This window comes from Phoenix dactylifera, unplaced genomic scaffold (assembly GCF_009389715.1).
Source record: "Phoenix dactylifera cultivar Barhee BC4 unplaced genomic scaffold, palm_55x_up_171113_PBpolish2nd_filt_p 001971F, whole genome shotgun sequence".
In the NCBI taxonomy this organism is placed as follows: domain Eukaryota; kingdom Viridiplantae; phylum Streptophyta; class Magnoliopsida; order Arecales; family Arecaceae; genus Phoenix; species Phoenix dactylifera.
The window spans coordinates 2,712-19,983 of record NW_024069253.1 but is presented as its reverse complement, the minus strand read 5'-3'; positions in this window follow the sequence as shown (position 1 = coordinate 19,983).

The following is a 17,272-nucleotide window of genomic DNA, read 5'->3' as shown; positions in this document are numbered from 1 at the left end:
AGATGAACCCAGACATGATCTAGAGATGATGAGCGAGCCTCCCTTTACCAAACAATTGTGGAGGAGCCCTTGTCGAAGAGGTTTAAGATGCTACAGTTCGAGCACTACGATGGCATTACAAATCTGATGGACCATCTCAAGAGATTCAAAGCTCTTAAGCTACACAAGGAGCCAATGACACTTTGTTGTGTTGGGCTTTCCCAGCCACTCTTAAGAAGGTTGCTCACTTTGGTACGCAAGCCTTCGGCTAGTCTCAATCAGCTACTTCGATTAGCTCAGCTACTAATTCATCCGCAATTGAAGGTAGAAAAAGATTTCAACTAGTCTATTCCCTGTCAAGCAGATGGAAGATGAGCCCCCGCTAAGGATTTAGCTAAACTTTTGTCTCAAATGGAGACATACATTTTCACTGAGGAAGACATAGCTACCATGAAAGAGGCAACTGGAGGATGGAATGTCAAAAAGCACCAAGCTGCAAGGAAGGGACCAACTGAGGAGAAAGCATGGCTGAGAAGAAAGGAGTGCTATATGACCTAAAGGTTTACCTTGGAATTTCGAGTGGTATACCCCTCTCAACGCTCTAAGAGCTAAGATCTTGATGGAGATCCATGACAAAGGATACCTCAGTCAGCCTTAGAAGATGAGGGTTCCTACTAATAAGAGGGACCCAAATAGATACTGTTGGTTCCATAGAGACCACGGACATGACATCGAGGAATGCCTCCAGCTAAAGGACGAAACTGAAGCCCTTATCCAATGAAGGCCTCTTCACCATTGCATTGATGACTAGAGAGAGAGTAGCAGGAACAATAGATGAACGCTAGATAGGCAGGACAATAGCAAGCCACTTGCTAGGGTGATCGCCTCTATTTGTGGAGGAATTGCAGCAAGAGAAGGTTGATGATCAGGAGTTCTGAGCAGAAGGACCAGATCCAAAAATATCGCGATCACCGGATGAGAAGAGTGCTGAACAGTCGAGCTCTGATAATCTAAAGGCAGGCCATAAGAACTGTGATATTGAATTTTGTTCCTTTTGTTACTAACCATTAATAACATTGTATTTCGGCTTTCATTTTTTTCTAATACTGAGGATCCTAGTGTGATTTTGATGTTTACAAAGCCATTGAGGTCAAATGGAAATACTAATGCTTTCAATTTAATTGATGTAATACATAAGTAAGTAAGGAAGAAAGATTTAATACATCCTTGATATGTGTTGCTTGATATATTTAAAAGAACTTTCAAGAACACATCTAAAACAAATTATATTGGAAGAACTTGAGGAAAGAACTAATTTAGAGTTTAATATACCTTAGAGTCAAGTTCTTTTGATTGAAGCTTAACTCTGTCATTTACATGCTTAATGAGCTTAAACTTTAATATGCCAAGCATCCTAAGGAGAAAGAAATGATTTACAATGTTGTTACTTCTTTTATATGTTTAATGTGCAAATCTAACCTAAAGATGCAGAAAAACAGGGTTAGAGTCGACCCCAGAAGAGATGGAGTCGATCCTGGCACAATTTGGCACACTTTGGCACATTGTGGCACAAATGGCACAGATCTCGGGTTGACCCCAGAAAAGCTCGGGCCGACCCTAGCTCGGATCGACCTCAAAAAAGCTTGGGCCGACCCCAGCTTCAGCCGCTGCAAAAATAGCTTTCTGGAATTGACTGAGAGGGCCGACCCTAGAAAAGCTTGAGCCGACCCTAACCTGATGAACAATAACTTGAGCCGACCCCAGAAAACCTTGAGCCGACCCCAGCCTGATGAACAGTAACTTGAGCCGACCCCAGATTTGCTCGGGTCGACCCTAGCATGGCTGACAGCATAATGGCTAGTACTGCAGAAGTACTTTTTAAGCTTCCAACGGCTATAAACGGCTAGTTTTTCCATTCCAACGGCTAGGAAGTCATCTTTGGAGGTTGGAGAAGTATTTAAGAGCCACTATTCATCAAAGGAAGGGATCTTGGTGGGAATCTAAGTGTGCATTCAAGAGAAAGAGGAAATCCAAGAAAGTTAAGGTTATTGCTTCAAGTTCAAACCCAAAAGAAGTGTGTTGAGCTGAATTCAAGTGCCTTCAAGACCTCAACCAATTCATTGAAGAGTGAAGCAACCTTGGAAAAGAAGAGAAGAGTCCTAGGTTCTTCGGTGTTTAGCATGCTGAATTTTTTTTTGTTTTTGAAAACCAAGGCTGAACCTGATCGGGTTGCCTACGTACCCCTTCACAAGGGAGATCAAGCCACACGTAGTTCTTTTTAAGTTTCAAAAATGCAGCGGAAGAATGAATCAAACAATTTAATTCATGCATGCTTACAAGATCAAATCTAAAAATCAGCACATTAAGAACACATAGGATTATGCCGGAATCATTTAAACAATTATGCTAAAACTTTTATGTATGATTAACTATCAGATCTGAAACTTAAGAACTCTATTCCAATTAATCTCTGAATATCCATCGAATGGATTCTGGAGATATCTTTGTGAGGAGCTCCAAAAGAGGGTAAAACCTCGGAAAATCGGACCTAGACCTTGACACCATAATAAATGATTAATGCTAGATTAATACCTTTTATGATGGATGAAAGTTGTGGATCTGATCCTTGACTTCGCAGCCACGCACACGAACGGCCTCTACGAGAAGTACACGCGAAGCCCTGAAGGATCTTCTTCCGCAACAGTGCTAGCAGCTGCAGAACACTTGAAAGCTGAAATCTACTTGCCGGGATTCAATCAACTCTTGATCAATCGTCTTGAAGCAGATGGAGATGAGGTTTGTAAGGGAAGTAGAGGACTCAGATCTGATCTTGAATCTTCTAGATATTCACCATGAAAACAATATCTAAAATGGAGAAGAAGAGGAGGAGGAGGTGTGTGAGGAAGAAGGCTGCAATGGATGTGTTTTCGGTGCCCATGTTTGACCCCTTTTAATGGCCTCCGAATTTTCATTCAAAATTTAAAATTTATTTTCAGAAAATCTTCTTTAGTTGGCGCATGCAAAGAAATAGAAACAACCCAAATCAGATCTCAACCAAATCTGATTTAAATTCAAATTTTAAACACATGTGCAAGAGGGGAGGAATTTGAAATCCATGCAGCAGAATTTTCCTTCCTTTTGTCGCATATATTTCATTTGAAATTCAAATTTAAATGATTCAGAGGTTCACACGCCAGCTAGGAAAGTTATTTGATGTATTAAATCATTTAATATATTGCTTAATGTTTGAATTCAAATTCAAACAACAAACAATGTCGCCATGTGTCAAGCAATGGGTTCATGCGCCATGCAATAATTTTGGTTTATTTAAAATTCATGAAATCCAATTCCATGTCACCACTAATTGCCACATCATCTGAGCCTAATCCTCTTGGGTTGCACCTAATCAAATTTGGTCAAATCCGGATTAAAACAAAGCAATTTGGTTAAACCCAATCTAATCAGGTCAGACCCTGATTGAGCTCAAATTGAATCCAATTCAATTTTTGGATCATCCAAACTCAATCAAATTGAATTAATTACTTTGTGTTGGACCTAATCCAATTAGGTCAATCCCCAATTAAGAACAAATTAATTTAAAATTAATTTGATCAGCTTAAGTCCTTTTGGTTCTGACCTAATCCAATCAGGTCAAAACCCTGATTGAGCCCAAAGTTGAATCCAATTCAATTTGGCTCATCCTTAGCACAATTACTCAATCAAATTGAGTTTATTAGTAATTTAATTACTAATTAATTCTTCAATAATTACTTTAATTATTTTATAAGATAATTTGCCAATCAAACTGACCAAATTATCCCTAAATGATTCTTAATCATTTATCAGGCTTCCTGATCAATCAGGAATCTTCTATGCGTGTGACCTCATAGGTTCGAACCTAGGCCGGTAGTATAGGAACGACTTCCTACACTAATTGACATGACCATCTAGCAATGGTACCCGACGTCCGGATAGGCCGAATATATGCGAAGCAAATATTCTGGAACCCTGGACTATGGTTACTGTATAATTCAATCCCTTTGACTCCTAATGCCATGATGACTTAGAGCTCACTGTCAACCCTATAATTAGTATATCCGTTATGTGATTAACTTTAGATATCCCGTGACTCCTCACTGGGATTACCCTGGCCAAGATTTTGCTAAATTAATCGCAAGACATATTCTTCTGTTTTCAAGAGGGGTCAATTCCATCTTGACTCACAACTGACTACGCAAGTACTTGACTGCACCTAGTGACCTTCCGTCACTGAATTAGAAATTCAGGTAGTCCGGTACCAAAGTACAGTGAGTTGCTTGCTAGTCACAGGTTGCAATCTCAGGTCAGAGGGCCAAACTTATACCCATATCCACTCAGAACATCTCTTGACAGTAGAGCATTCCGGAATTGGTCACGTTCAGTGAAATGTACTCCTACACTTCACCTGTGTGGCATGCCAGTGTCTCCACACTCCTTAGTTAAGAGGACAACCAACGTATATATCACACAACGACCTAATCTCGATAATGCTGTCGTCCTAGTAACAACATATCATTTGGTCGCGAACAAGTTTAAGGACTCAAAGATAAATCCTCCTTTATCGTAACATAAGTCCTAAGGACTTCATCATATAAGAGTTCATTTGAAGATGAAATGATGAATAATTCCAAATAACACTTTATTAATTTGTCAATTCATTTACAAAATTCAATCATCAATATGCTGACGATTAACATTTAGGATACAAATCCCAACAAGTTTCCTAGGAGAGGAACAATTAATTGATCGACCTCCACTATTTAATGGCATAAACTATACACATTGGAAAGCACGAATGCGCATTTTCATTCAAGCACATGACTATAATTTATGGAGTATCATAGTCAACGGGCTACACACAAATATTAATCATAATAAGAAAATGGCTCAGTAAAATACCAAAGCCATGAATATTCTATATTGTGCATTAGATGATAGTGAACTTAATAGCATATCTTTTTGCATAACTGCTAAGAAAATCTGGCATATGCTTGAAGGTAAATATGAATGCACTAAAATTTTTAGTGAATCTGAAACTAGCTCTGAAGAAGAAGAGCAGCAAACTAAAATTAAAAATCTATGCTTTATGGCACATGAAGATAAGGTATGTACTGGAACACAAAGTGATTTCTCATTCCAAGATGAAGTACATGCTGAAACTCAATCTGATTTTACATTTGATGAACTTCATGATGCTTTTTCTGATCTATACTTAGAATATAAGAAGCTTAGTTTAAAGAATAAAACGCTAAATCAGAAAAATCTATCTCTTGCTGAAAGGTATGATATAATTCAGAAAAATAATAAATTGCTTTCAGAAGACAATGAAAGGTTAACTAAAGAAGTTAACAAATTTAAGTCTATAGTTGAAAAATTTACTATCAGCTCTGAAAAGCTGAACTTATTGATAAATAATCAAAGAGCTGAATTTGAAAAGGCTGGATTAGGATATCAATCTTGGTACACACAAAAATTCCTTAATGATATATGTGTTAAATCCTCCACTATCTATCCTAAAATAGACTCTAATATATCTGATGAACCTAATGAATAAAAATAGAAAATTAAAAATCCATCATCTACTTATGTTAAATCTATGTTTGTTAAATTTAATAAGAGTATGCAAAAATATATTCCTTATAATCCTAAAACCTGCAAACTAATAAATAAAATAGCTATTAAGAGAATATGGGTTCCAAAAGGAACAATTATAGCTAACCTGCAAGGACCCAAAAGAACTTGGGTTTCTAAGTTGAAAACCTGATCATTTTTTAGCAGGTGTGTCTAGCTACCCAAGATTCCAATGAAAGATGTTATCTGGACAATGGGTTCTCTAGACATGTGTTAAAGAATGGAACTTAAAATGTAATTAAGAAGAGTGATTAAAATTGAAGAAATAATGAAATTAGTAATCCTTGCATCCTCTCATATTGAAATTGTAACTAGTATTAATCATTTCTGTGATATAAGTGATACTTTTGGTATGAAAAGAAAATATATCCAAATTACTCCATCTTCCTATATTATGCTTCAGTTATTGATGGATAATTTGCTTAATCAATACCTTTAGAATAACTCTTTGAATTCTCTATATGCTTGATTGAGAGTTCTTATCCATGGCATTATCTTCTATTGATTATAAACATAAGAATGTCTACTTGGTATATTTTTAAATATATATATGCATTAAGAATACCAAGATTAAAGAGACTAGTTTTGGCATATAAAATCAACTCATACTAGTATCAACTTAATCTCAAAAGATCTTGTCATTGGTTCACTTAGATTAACTTTTGCAAGGTCAAAGTTTGTTATGTATGTCATCTAGAAAAACAAACTAGAATCATTTCTAAATATGAAAACATTGTTTTCACCTTTTAGCCTTTGAAAATTCTCCATAAGAACTTATTTGGATCTTTGTGAACCTAGGAGATAAGCTTTCTGATTTTATAATTGTGGATAATTTCTCAAAGCTAACATTGGTTTTGTTTTTGGCACTTAAATTGAAATATTTTCTGCATTAGCACAAACTTACAAAAGGTTTCAAATGAAAAAGATTTGCAAACTGTGAAAGTATCATGGCACAATTTTGAAAATCAATTTGTTAATAAGGTTTGCACAGAAAATGGTATTGAATACAATTATTTTTGTACCAAGAATACTATTGCATATAGGGGTTATAAAAAATATAAAAATAGAACCTTTGTTGTGTAAGGACAATACTTTGTGATAGCAGTTGATTAATGCTATCATCACAGCTTGTCATATTATAAGGTTTCTATTAAATCTATTTTTGAAGAAAACCCCATGTGAACTCACGAAAAACAGAAAATCAAATGGTGCATACCTTCATGTTTTTCAATTATACATGCTATATTCTCAAGAATGAAATATATGCCAAATATGATAAAACAAGTATTTCTTTGAATATTACTCTTTAAGCAATGCATATAGAATATTCAATGAAAAGATACTAGTTGTATAAATATCAATTCATATTATTCTTATTAAAACTAGATCTTTTATTGAGAATATAGTTTGTCATTTTGCTTCTATTTAAAAGACATTAAGAAGAATAAACAAGATGATAATTGGTTAAGTTAAACTAAATCATTTTGAAAGGGATAAAATTTGAAATCTTGTTGAAGAATATGAAAACCTTTTATATTTGGAACAAATTGAGTTTTTCAGAAACACACTTAATTAAGAAGAATTGGTGATTACTAAAAGAATTAATCAGAAAAGATGAAATAGATCTTAATGAAATCTTTGCATGATTAGAAGCCAAAGATAACCACTTTCATTTGATTATTTTATGAGACTTGTATTTTGTCAAATAAACGTGTAGAATGAACTTCTGTGTGGTTATGTCATTAAAATTTTTATGTAAAAATAACCATCTATATTTGAAAAACATTCATTACAAATATGATAAAACACTATTTGATTTGGAACAAGCACCAAGAGCATGATATGAAAGATTAAGTAACTTTTTGATAGAAAGTAATAGTGATAAAACTATGTATCAAAAAGAAAAAATTCTGATATCATAATTGCTCAAATATATATTGATGACATTATTTGTGGTGCTACTAATGAAGCTTTATGTAAAGTTTTTACTAAGCTCATGCAGCGTGAGTTCGAAATGAGTAAAATGGATGAACTAACTTTTCCTCTCGAACTCCAAACTAAGACAAATACGAAAGGAGATCTTCATTGGCCAAAGTAAGTTCACAAGAATATTCTTACAGAAGTTTGGCATGAAGAAAGGTATATCTATGACCCCATATTGTAGAGTTTAAAAATGATGAGCAAGGTAATTTTATTGTTTGAAGTTGTATTACTATTGTTGGGATTTGTATCCTAAATATCAATCGTCAGCATATTGATGATTGAATTTTATAAATAAATTGACAAATTAATAAAGTATTATTTGGTATTATTCATCATTTCATCTTTAAATGAACTCTTATATTTAAGGAGGATTTATCTTTGAGTCATTAAACTTGTTCGCGACCAAATGATATGTTGTTACTAGGACGACAACATTACCGAGATTAGGTCGCTATGTGACATATACGTTGGTTGTCCTCTTAACCAAGGAGTGTGGAGACACTGGTATGCCACACAGGTGAAGTATAGGAGTACATTTCACCGAACGTGACCAATTCCGGAATGCTCTACTATCGAGAGATGTTCCGAGTAGATATGGGTATAAGTTTGGCCCTCTGACCTGAGACCGCAACCTGTGACTAGCAAGCAACTCACTGTACTTTGGTACCGGACTACCTGAATTTCTAATTCAGTGACGGAAGGTCACTGGGTATAGTCAAGTACTTGCGTAGTCAGTTGTGAGTCAAGATGAAATTGACCCCTCCTGAAAACAGGAGATAATGTCTTGTGATTAATTTAGCAAAACCTTGGCCAGGGTAATCCCAGTAAGGAGTCACGGGATATCTAAAGTTAATCACATAATGGATGTACTAATTATAGGGTTGACAGTGAGCTCTAAGTCATCCTGGCATTAGGAGTCAAACAGATTGAATTATACAGTAACCATAGTCCAGGGTTTCAGAATATTTGCTTTGCATATATTCGGCCTATCCGGACGTCGGGTACCATTGCTAGATGGTCGCATCGATTAGTATAGGAATATGTTCCTATACTACCGGTTTAGGTTCGAACCTATGAGGTCACACGCATAGAAGTTTCTAGGTTGATCAAATGGCTGATTGATGATTAAGAATCATTCAGGGATAATTTGGTCAATTCGATTGACAAATTATCCTAAGCAAAAGTTGTATTAAAATAATTATTGAATTATTGGAGAATTAATTAGCAAGATTGCTAATGAACTCAATTTGATTGAGTAATTGGGCTTAGATTGAGCCAATTGAATATGATTCAATTTGGGCTGCATCAGGGTTTGACCTAATTGGATTGGGTTCAACCCAAGTAGATTGAGCTTGACCAAATTGATGGGACTTGATCCAATTGGATTGGCTTGATCCAAATCAATTAGAAGACCTTATTTGATGAGGATTATGAGTCCAAATAATCAGAATTGGATAAGAAGAAGAATCCCTAAATTTTAGGAACCCATCCTTATCTTCTTGGAGAAGAATGACATCTTGATTTATCCCCAATATTTTCCATGCCTATCCTCCTTATTTTTGGCCAAAAATTTGCATGAGAAGAGAGGAGGCGTGGTTCTATAAAAATGGCACCTTAAATCTTCCTAGAAAGATTTAGATGAATTTCCTAATTTGTAGGGATTGCATGGTGCATGAAATAGGGTGGTCTGCAGCTGAACTTTGGACGCATAAATTCCTATCTTTTAAGGATCCAAAATGCACAAAATTTGGATATGTTTATCTTCTCTTAGCTGCCAAACCATCAGAATTTTTTGAAGATTTTATCAACCAAATTAATTGGCTAAATTAGGTGTGAGGTGTGGGGTGGTCTTTTGGATATAAAAGACCCCCATGCCTTGTGTTCAAAATATACAATATTTAAAATTTTCAAAAAATTCTAAAAAAATTCCCTGAGGGCCTCCATCCCTTCTTCTCCTTCTTCCTCACGTCCATCCTCCATATCCTTAAAGAACAATCAAAGGTTGAGTGTTTAGAAGGAGATAGCTTCAGCCATTGTAACGTTCCTGCACGAGCTAGCACTCCGCGGAAGACGATCTACCTAGGGCTTCGCATGTACTTCTCATAGAGGCCATTCATGTGCGTGGCTGCGAAGTCAATGATCAGATCCATAAGTTTCTTCTATCATAAAAGGTATTAATCCCACATCAATATTTTATTTTGGAGTTAGGATCTAGGTCTGATTTCCCGAGGTTTTACCCTCCTTTGGGGCTCCTCACGGAGATATCTCCAGAATCCATTCGATGGATATTCAAAAATTAATTGGAATAGAGTTCTTAAGTTTCAGATCTGATAGTTAATTATGCATGAAAGTTTTAGCATAATTGTTTAAACGATTCCGGCATAATCCTATGTGTTCTTAAGGTGCTGATTTATAGATTTGATTTTGTAAGCATGTATGAATTAAATTGTTTGATTTGGTTTTTTCGCTGCATTTTTGAAACTTAAAAAGAACTATGTATGACTTGATCCCCCTTATGAAGGGGTACGTAGGCAACCCGATCAGCTTCAGCCATGGTTTCAAAAAAAAAAAAAACAGCATGCTAAACACCGAAGAACATAGGATTCACTTTCAAAATCTTCCTAAAAAGATAGGAATCAAATCCCTAATTTGTAGGGACTGCATGATGCATCAAGTAGGGTGGCGTGCAGCTGAAGTTTGGGGTGTAATAACCTTCTGATTTTTAGGAATTTTTGGTACAAGATTAAAAGAGAATTTGTTCATCTCTTAGCTGCCAATTCATCAAATTTTTTTGGAAATTTTATCAGCCAAATTCATTGGCCAAAAGAGGTGTGAGGCATGGGGGATCTTTTGGCTATAAAAGGACCCCCACACTTAGGGTTTATTGAGATGGTCTTTAGAAAGGGTTCTAAATTCTGAAAATTTTTTGAGAGCCAGCCACCTTCTCTCCTCTTTCTTCTTCTTCATCTCCATCCTTCATCCTCTCGAAGAAGAATCAAAAGTTGAGTGCTTCGAGGGAGAAAAGTTCAGCCACTGCAGCACCTCTACACGAGCCAGCACTCCTACAGTTGTGGATCTTCCTAGAGCTTCGCGTGGACTATCCATAGAGGCCGGATACGTGTGCGGCTATACAAGGTGATCAAAGTATCATCAAAGTTTTCAAAGAAAAAAGATATGAGATCTGATCTCATTAAAAATTAAGATTAGAAATCAACTAGGTTGCTGAAATTCTGCATGATTACATGTTAGACATAGAATCATGCCTACTTGTTTAGGATAAATGTTTAAAGTCTTGGATCTATTTTTATTGTAGAGATATAATCTCTAGCATGCATAGAAATTAAATATTTTAATTCATGCTTCTGCTGTAAAATTTTTAAAAATATATGCATGCGACCACCTGGGTAACCAACATTCGAGTCTCACAATCCACTAGTGACACCTAGCAGTATGTGGTAGCAACCCAGCAGAATGGAATGTTTGAACCTCTAGGTGCAGTTAGCGTATGATACAATCCCTCTATCATGGATCCCGACGTGATGGAGGTTATGGATATCTCGTCAAACCCAATCGTCCGTCATATGTCAGATTTATACGACTTCCAGTTCGAGATCTGGAAAACTCTTTTTCCAATGGTCAGAAATTTATCGAACTCAGTCTTATAAATCCCATAGGATTCCTCCTAATCTATCAAGGTCGATAGATCCCATCTAGATGCAATCCTATTCCAAAATGAACCTACTGCAGCCAATTCGCACTACAAGGATCCGAATAGCTAGGGCCCAAGTTCACATGCTTATCAAACTACAGCAACCTCATAGTGAATAGCTGAGGCATCACAGGTCAAAGGACCAGTCATACAACTACAGCATAAGTAGTCACTGACGAATGGATAGACATCCATGTGACTACGATATTTGGTCACGCTCAGTACCTTATTCTCTAACAAGTACTCGTATAATCACTCCAGTGTCTCTACACCATGGACTTGAGACTCATCCATCTGACTAAGTGATCTGTGCACTAATCTCAATGGATCAATCACCGTCCCTCATGATAGATCCATCGATCAGGAGCATTTAGAAATTAATCCCTAATGACACATGCCTTAAATTCTCAACTTCTTGAGAATATGTGTCATCATCTATTAATTTTTTGGACGATTTATGGATACATAGAAACATGAATGGAAAAACAAATTGCCCAATCTTATTTATTAATAAGTGTCAAATTACAAATTTGTGCCCCAGATTACAAATATGCATCAGCCACGTTGGCTTATAGGGCATACTTCTAACAAGAAGACGTTGCCAAAAGAGTTTAGAAAAATTTTGAAAATTCAGAAACTATTGCGGCACAACCTCAACCAAGTATACCGCAACTGAGAAGATCTACAAGAATCTCGAGACAACTAGATAGATATTCATCCTCTTTACATTATCTACTATTGACAGATTGATCGGTTCTTTCAATTTTAAAAATAAACCACGCAATAGCACGTATCCTGTAGGATAATGATTACGGATGTCGGTCCATAGAGATTGGAGAATAAGTTATTTTTCTTTAAAAATAAATCAAGAAGAAGAATTTGCTAACTTGATTTAACTAAATTAATCTATGAGTACGAACTAGAATTTATCAGAGTAAATGGATCTAAGGTTTGGAGTCCACCACATAGCATTGCATCAGGGTCTGTCTTCTTAATTTTTTTATCTTTTGGAGAGGCATGCAAATTAGCTACAAGCCTTTTAAAATAAAAGCATAAAGAGTTTTAGGAAGATTCATCTTAGGTATAGCAAAAAGTCTCTACCTAATTATGCTAACCTAGAGTGCAATACACCTCATCTTCCTAGGCATGGATCATCTTAGACTACTTTAGCAAACATGAATAAGTTTAAACATCATAAAAGAATTTTTTCATTGATAATAAGAATTTAAACGAGCTCCAAAAAAATTAAAAGATTAAGAACTACAAATGCCCTATTACATTGCTAGGGCTTCATCTAGCCCTAGACTAGATGTTCAGCCATGCATGGCTTCCTGATGACTTCCCATCTTCATGAAAAAAATACTCTTCCGCTCCCGTATCTCTCTATTTTTTTATATAATCTTCTTTCCAAGAACAGAGCCTCCCCTATTCTTGGCTTTCTCTCGGCTCTTTTTCCTCCCCTCTCCACCCCGCTTTCTCCTCTTTTTATAGCCTCACCAGCCCTTTGTGTGCCGATTCAGCATGGAATGAAATCAGATCTTCCCCTATTTTGGGCGTGGGGAGGGAAGGGAAGGAGCTGGACACGCTAAATCTGGGATTTTGCTTGCTTGGAATGATCGCTGGCTGCAACTGGATTGGAAGAACCTGGGAGGAAATCCGGAAATACTGATCACGAACGTGGTTGATTGCTGGACAAGATCCGTGGATGTTGGACTCATGCGGATGATTCTCCTTGCAAATCAGTAGGATGCTGGGAACGGCTGGCATGTTGGTGTTTACAGCTAAGAGAGGGATCTCGAAAGATGCGGGGAGGAACTCTTTGGGAAGATGGTGCTTAACTCGCGAACGCTGGGAGGATTGCATCGCGGGAGAAGAGGAAGAGGCGGGGTCATCTAAGATTTGGGATCTTGAATTTGGAGGAGACACGGACGGTGACGGCGAGAATCGGGTGGCTGGGTCGATTTGGGAATCTCCCCTGTTTCAGTGCTACATTGGAGACGGCTGGTGGGGAGATGAGCTGAGAGCTGGCTGCACACACGGTGATCGTGGAGGAGCTGGTCGCTGGTTGCACGCATGGTGAAAAGAACTCAATAGCTGGCCGATTTGGGAAGAGGTCCCCTGTTTCAGCACTGGGAAGCTTGGATTGGCTTGGATAGTGGTCGCGGGAAAGGAATGGGATTGGTTGGGAATTGGCTTTAGATTTAAGGTGGGTCATGATCGTTGACTTGTCCTCGAGCCCAATGTCATTTAAATTTAATTCTTGCTAAACTGCTTCAGACCGAACTCGACCAGATAAACAAGACTAACAATAAGACCGTGACTTAATAAAAAGGGTTAATCAAACATTTTCCCTATACAAAATAAGTAATTATAATTTTCAATCTAATCAAGACCAAAACCCATTTAATTATAACCTTAGCTTAATTACAACTCCATTAGGTTACCAAACCGGATCAACACAATCTCCTCCTTATATGTTTTCCTGTAGTTTTCATGAAAGATTGCAACCAAGAGAGAGACAAGTTCAGAGTCTGGTTTAAGAAAAGAATTATTTACTTCTTACCATATTTTAAATTTATTTCAATGATTATTCATTTTTCTGGTAAAATACGTATTTATCAGTCGAAGAACATTGATAAGTGCTATAGAAAGATAACTAAGTTATAAATTATTCAGCACTTATCGCAGATGGAGGTGAACCCGAGTGTTATGAAGAAGCCATGGAAAGCGAAGATTCGGTGAAGTGGGAGTTAGCCATGAAGGACGAGATGAAGTCCTTGGATAGAAATCAGACTTGGGAGCTCAGTTCACTACCAGAAGGCAAGAAGGCTTTTCAGAACAAGTGGGTCTACAAAGTTAAAGAAGAACATGATGACAGCAAGAGGTACAAAGGAAGGTTGGTTGTGAAAGGCTTCCAACAGAAGGAAGATATCGACTACACTAAGATTTTCTCTCCGGTAGTCAAATATTCAACAATCAGAGTGATTTTGAGTATTGTGGCAGCAGAAAATCTATATTTGGAGCAGTTGGATGTTACAACTGCATTTCTCCATGGAGAGATTGATGAAGTCATCTACATGCAGCAACCTGTCGGCTTTGCAGTCCCTGGCAAGGAGAACCTTGTATGCAAGCTGAAGAGAAGTTTGTACGGTTTGAAACAGGCTCCGCGGTTGTGGCACAAAAAGTTCGATGGATTCATGATCAATAATGGTTTTGCAAGATGTCAAGAAGATCATTGCTGTTATCTTAAGGTACTTGATGGCAGTTTTATCATCTTACTCTTGTATGTTGACAACATATTGATAGCTGAACCGAACCTACAAGATATTGAAAGATGAAAGAAAGAGCTATCAAGGGAGTTTGCAATGAAAGACATGGGTGTAGCAAAACAGATGCTTGGGCTGAGGATTGAAAGGGATAAGGTGGCTGGAACACTGAATCTTTTTCAAGCTAACTACATTGATAAGGTGCTGAATAGATTCAATATGACAGATGCAGATCCTGTGAAGACACCTTTGGCGAGCCACTTCAAACTTTCAAAAGATCAATCATCCAAGGATGATGAGGAGCTGAAGAAGATGTCAAGGATACCATATGCTTCAGCTGTAGGCAGCTTGATGTATGCTATGATATGCACGAGATCCGATATTGCACATGCAGTGGGAGCTGTGAGCAGAAACATGGCCAATCCGGGTAGACAATATTGGGAGGCTGTCAAGTAGATCCTAAGATATTTGAAAGGTACCAGAAATGTAGGCTTGTGTTATAGAAAAGGCAGTCAAACACTACAAGATTTTGTGGATGCAGACCTGGGAGGTGATGCTGACACTAGAAGAAGCACCACAGGGTATGTTTATACCATAGGCGGAACAACAGTGAGCTGGTTCTCACAGCTGTAAAAGATCGTTGCTCTTTCGACAACTAAGGCAGAATATGTTGCCATTACAGAAGCCAGCAAGGAGATGATTTGGCTGCAGAACCTTATGAAAGTGCTGGGCAGAGAACAGAACTGTATTGTACTATTCTACGACAGTCAGAGTGCTATTCACTTAACCAAGAACCCAATGTTTCATGCGAGAACGAAGCACATACAGCTGAGATATCACTTCATCAGGAAGTTGCTAGAAGATGGCAGTTTGTTACTTGAGAAGATTCAAGGAGCAAAGAATTCAGCTGATATGTTGACTAAGACAGTCACTACAGAGAAATTGAGGCGATGCATGGCCTCAATTGGCCTCCAAAGATAGTTGAATGGAGGTGCCGCACAGAAAATATAGATCAAGATATGGAAGTTTGTTTATTTTCAGATAGATGCACGACTGGATGTATCAGTCTCCAAGTGGGAGAGTTGTTGGGTTGCGGAGCCTGATCCATTCCCTTTTTCAAGACCCCTATGTGCACTATGGTGGTGGAGGATCAAGGAAAGACAAGCCAAAAAGAGTTCGAGAAGATTCAGAGTTGAATCAGCAAAGAAAAAACCTTCAGAAAGGTTCAGAGTCGACTCCAGCAGACTTGGAGTCGACTCTGGCATGCAGGCAGACTTGTCACAATTTTTTGGAGTCGACTCCAGATCCATAGGAGTCGACTCCCTGGTGTTGGAGTCGACTCGAGAACTGCAGGAGTCGACTCCCATAGGCAGACAGAGAGGCATTTTCTATGGACTATTGCCGAGTCGACTTGCAGAATTGCGGGAGTCGACTCGAGCATGATTTTCACGCGAGGCTGAGTTATGAACCGGGTCCAAGTCAAGGTTTTTTGAGCCCTAATCAAAGTAAAAGATTGGGAGGGATATATAGACTTCTTGAGGGACACGAGAGGTGGGTGGCAACCTAGAGAAACCCTATAACTCATCAACGAGAGGTTCCAAAAGGAGATATTTTGTGTGCATTAGGAAGATGACGTGTTGCTCGTCTTGAGAGAGATTGTTTGCTGCGAGAAAGAGAGTTTGTTCTCTTCTCTTGAATCTCTGTAATTTTCTTTGATTATATAGTGAAATATTGATCTATGCGGCTGTGGATGTAAAAGCAAGAGACTCCGAACCATATAAACTTGAGTGTCTTGTGCATTTTCTATTGTTTTTGCCGTGTTCTTCTTTCTCCTACTATCCTTTATATTCCGCAATCGTAGGGTTGATCCCTAACATCCACCACCTACACCGCATGTGCCGACAGACCAAACTTCTCAAATTTAGCCAGAATAGTTTTATTTGCTCGCCCAGCAAGTCCAAAATCTGGCTGTGGTTATTCAAACCCTTCATCTGGCTGGAGTTTCATCAATTGCTGGACTCGACAGGAAAGTTGAGGAAGTAGGGCGACAAATCCAAATGCTTTGGGATCATGTTGCGGAACTCCGTAAGGAGCGCTATCGATCGAGGAGCAGGTCCTCTCAGAAGTCTGGAAGACTTGTCTCCCATCGAAGTTTTGAGGACTACACTCCTCTCACGTCCTCCCGGACCAAGATCCTCACGAAAATTGAGGGTTGTGGCTACCTCCAATCTCCTCCGAAGATGCCACCATACAAGTCACAAAAGCATTTTGGTAAATATTGCCGCTTCCATAGGGATCATGGCCATGACACGGAGGATTATTACCAGCTCCATGATAAGATCGAAGTGATCGTTCGCTTAAGGCCTCCTGAGCCGATTCGTCGGGTGGATCAACTGACAGAGCGAAGCCTTGTATGGACAGACTTTGTGTGCCCAAGGAGACAACCCAAGAGGGGGTAATTGGGTTTTAATTAATTATTGACCAATTAAAAATAAGGTGAGTGATTAACTAAACCTACAGCAAATAAATCAGTTAGATCACAAGATGCAATGAGTGACGAGAGTGAAAGAGACAAGGTGCAATATAAACACAGAGAGATTTATAGTGGTTCAAAGCTAACACTTACTTCTACGTCCACTCGCCAAGCCGCACTTGAGAGTTCACT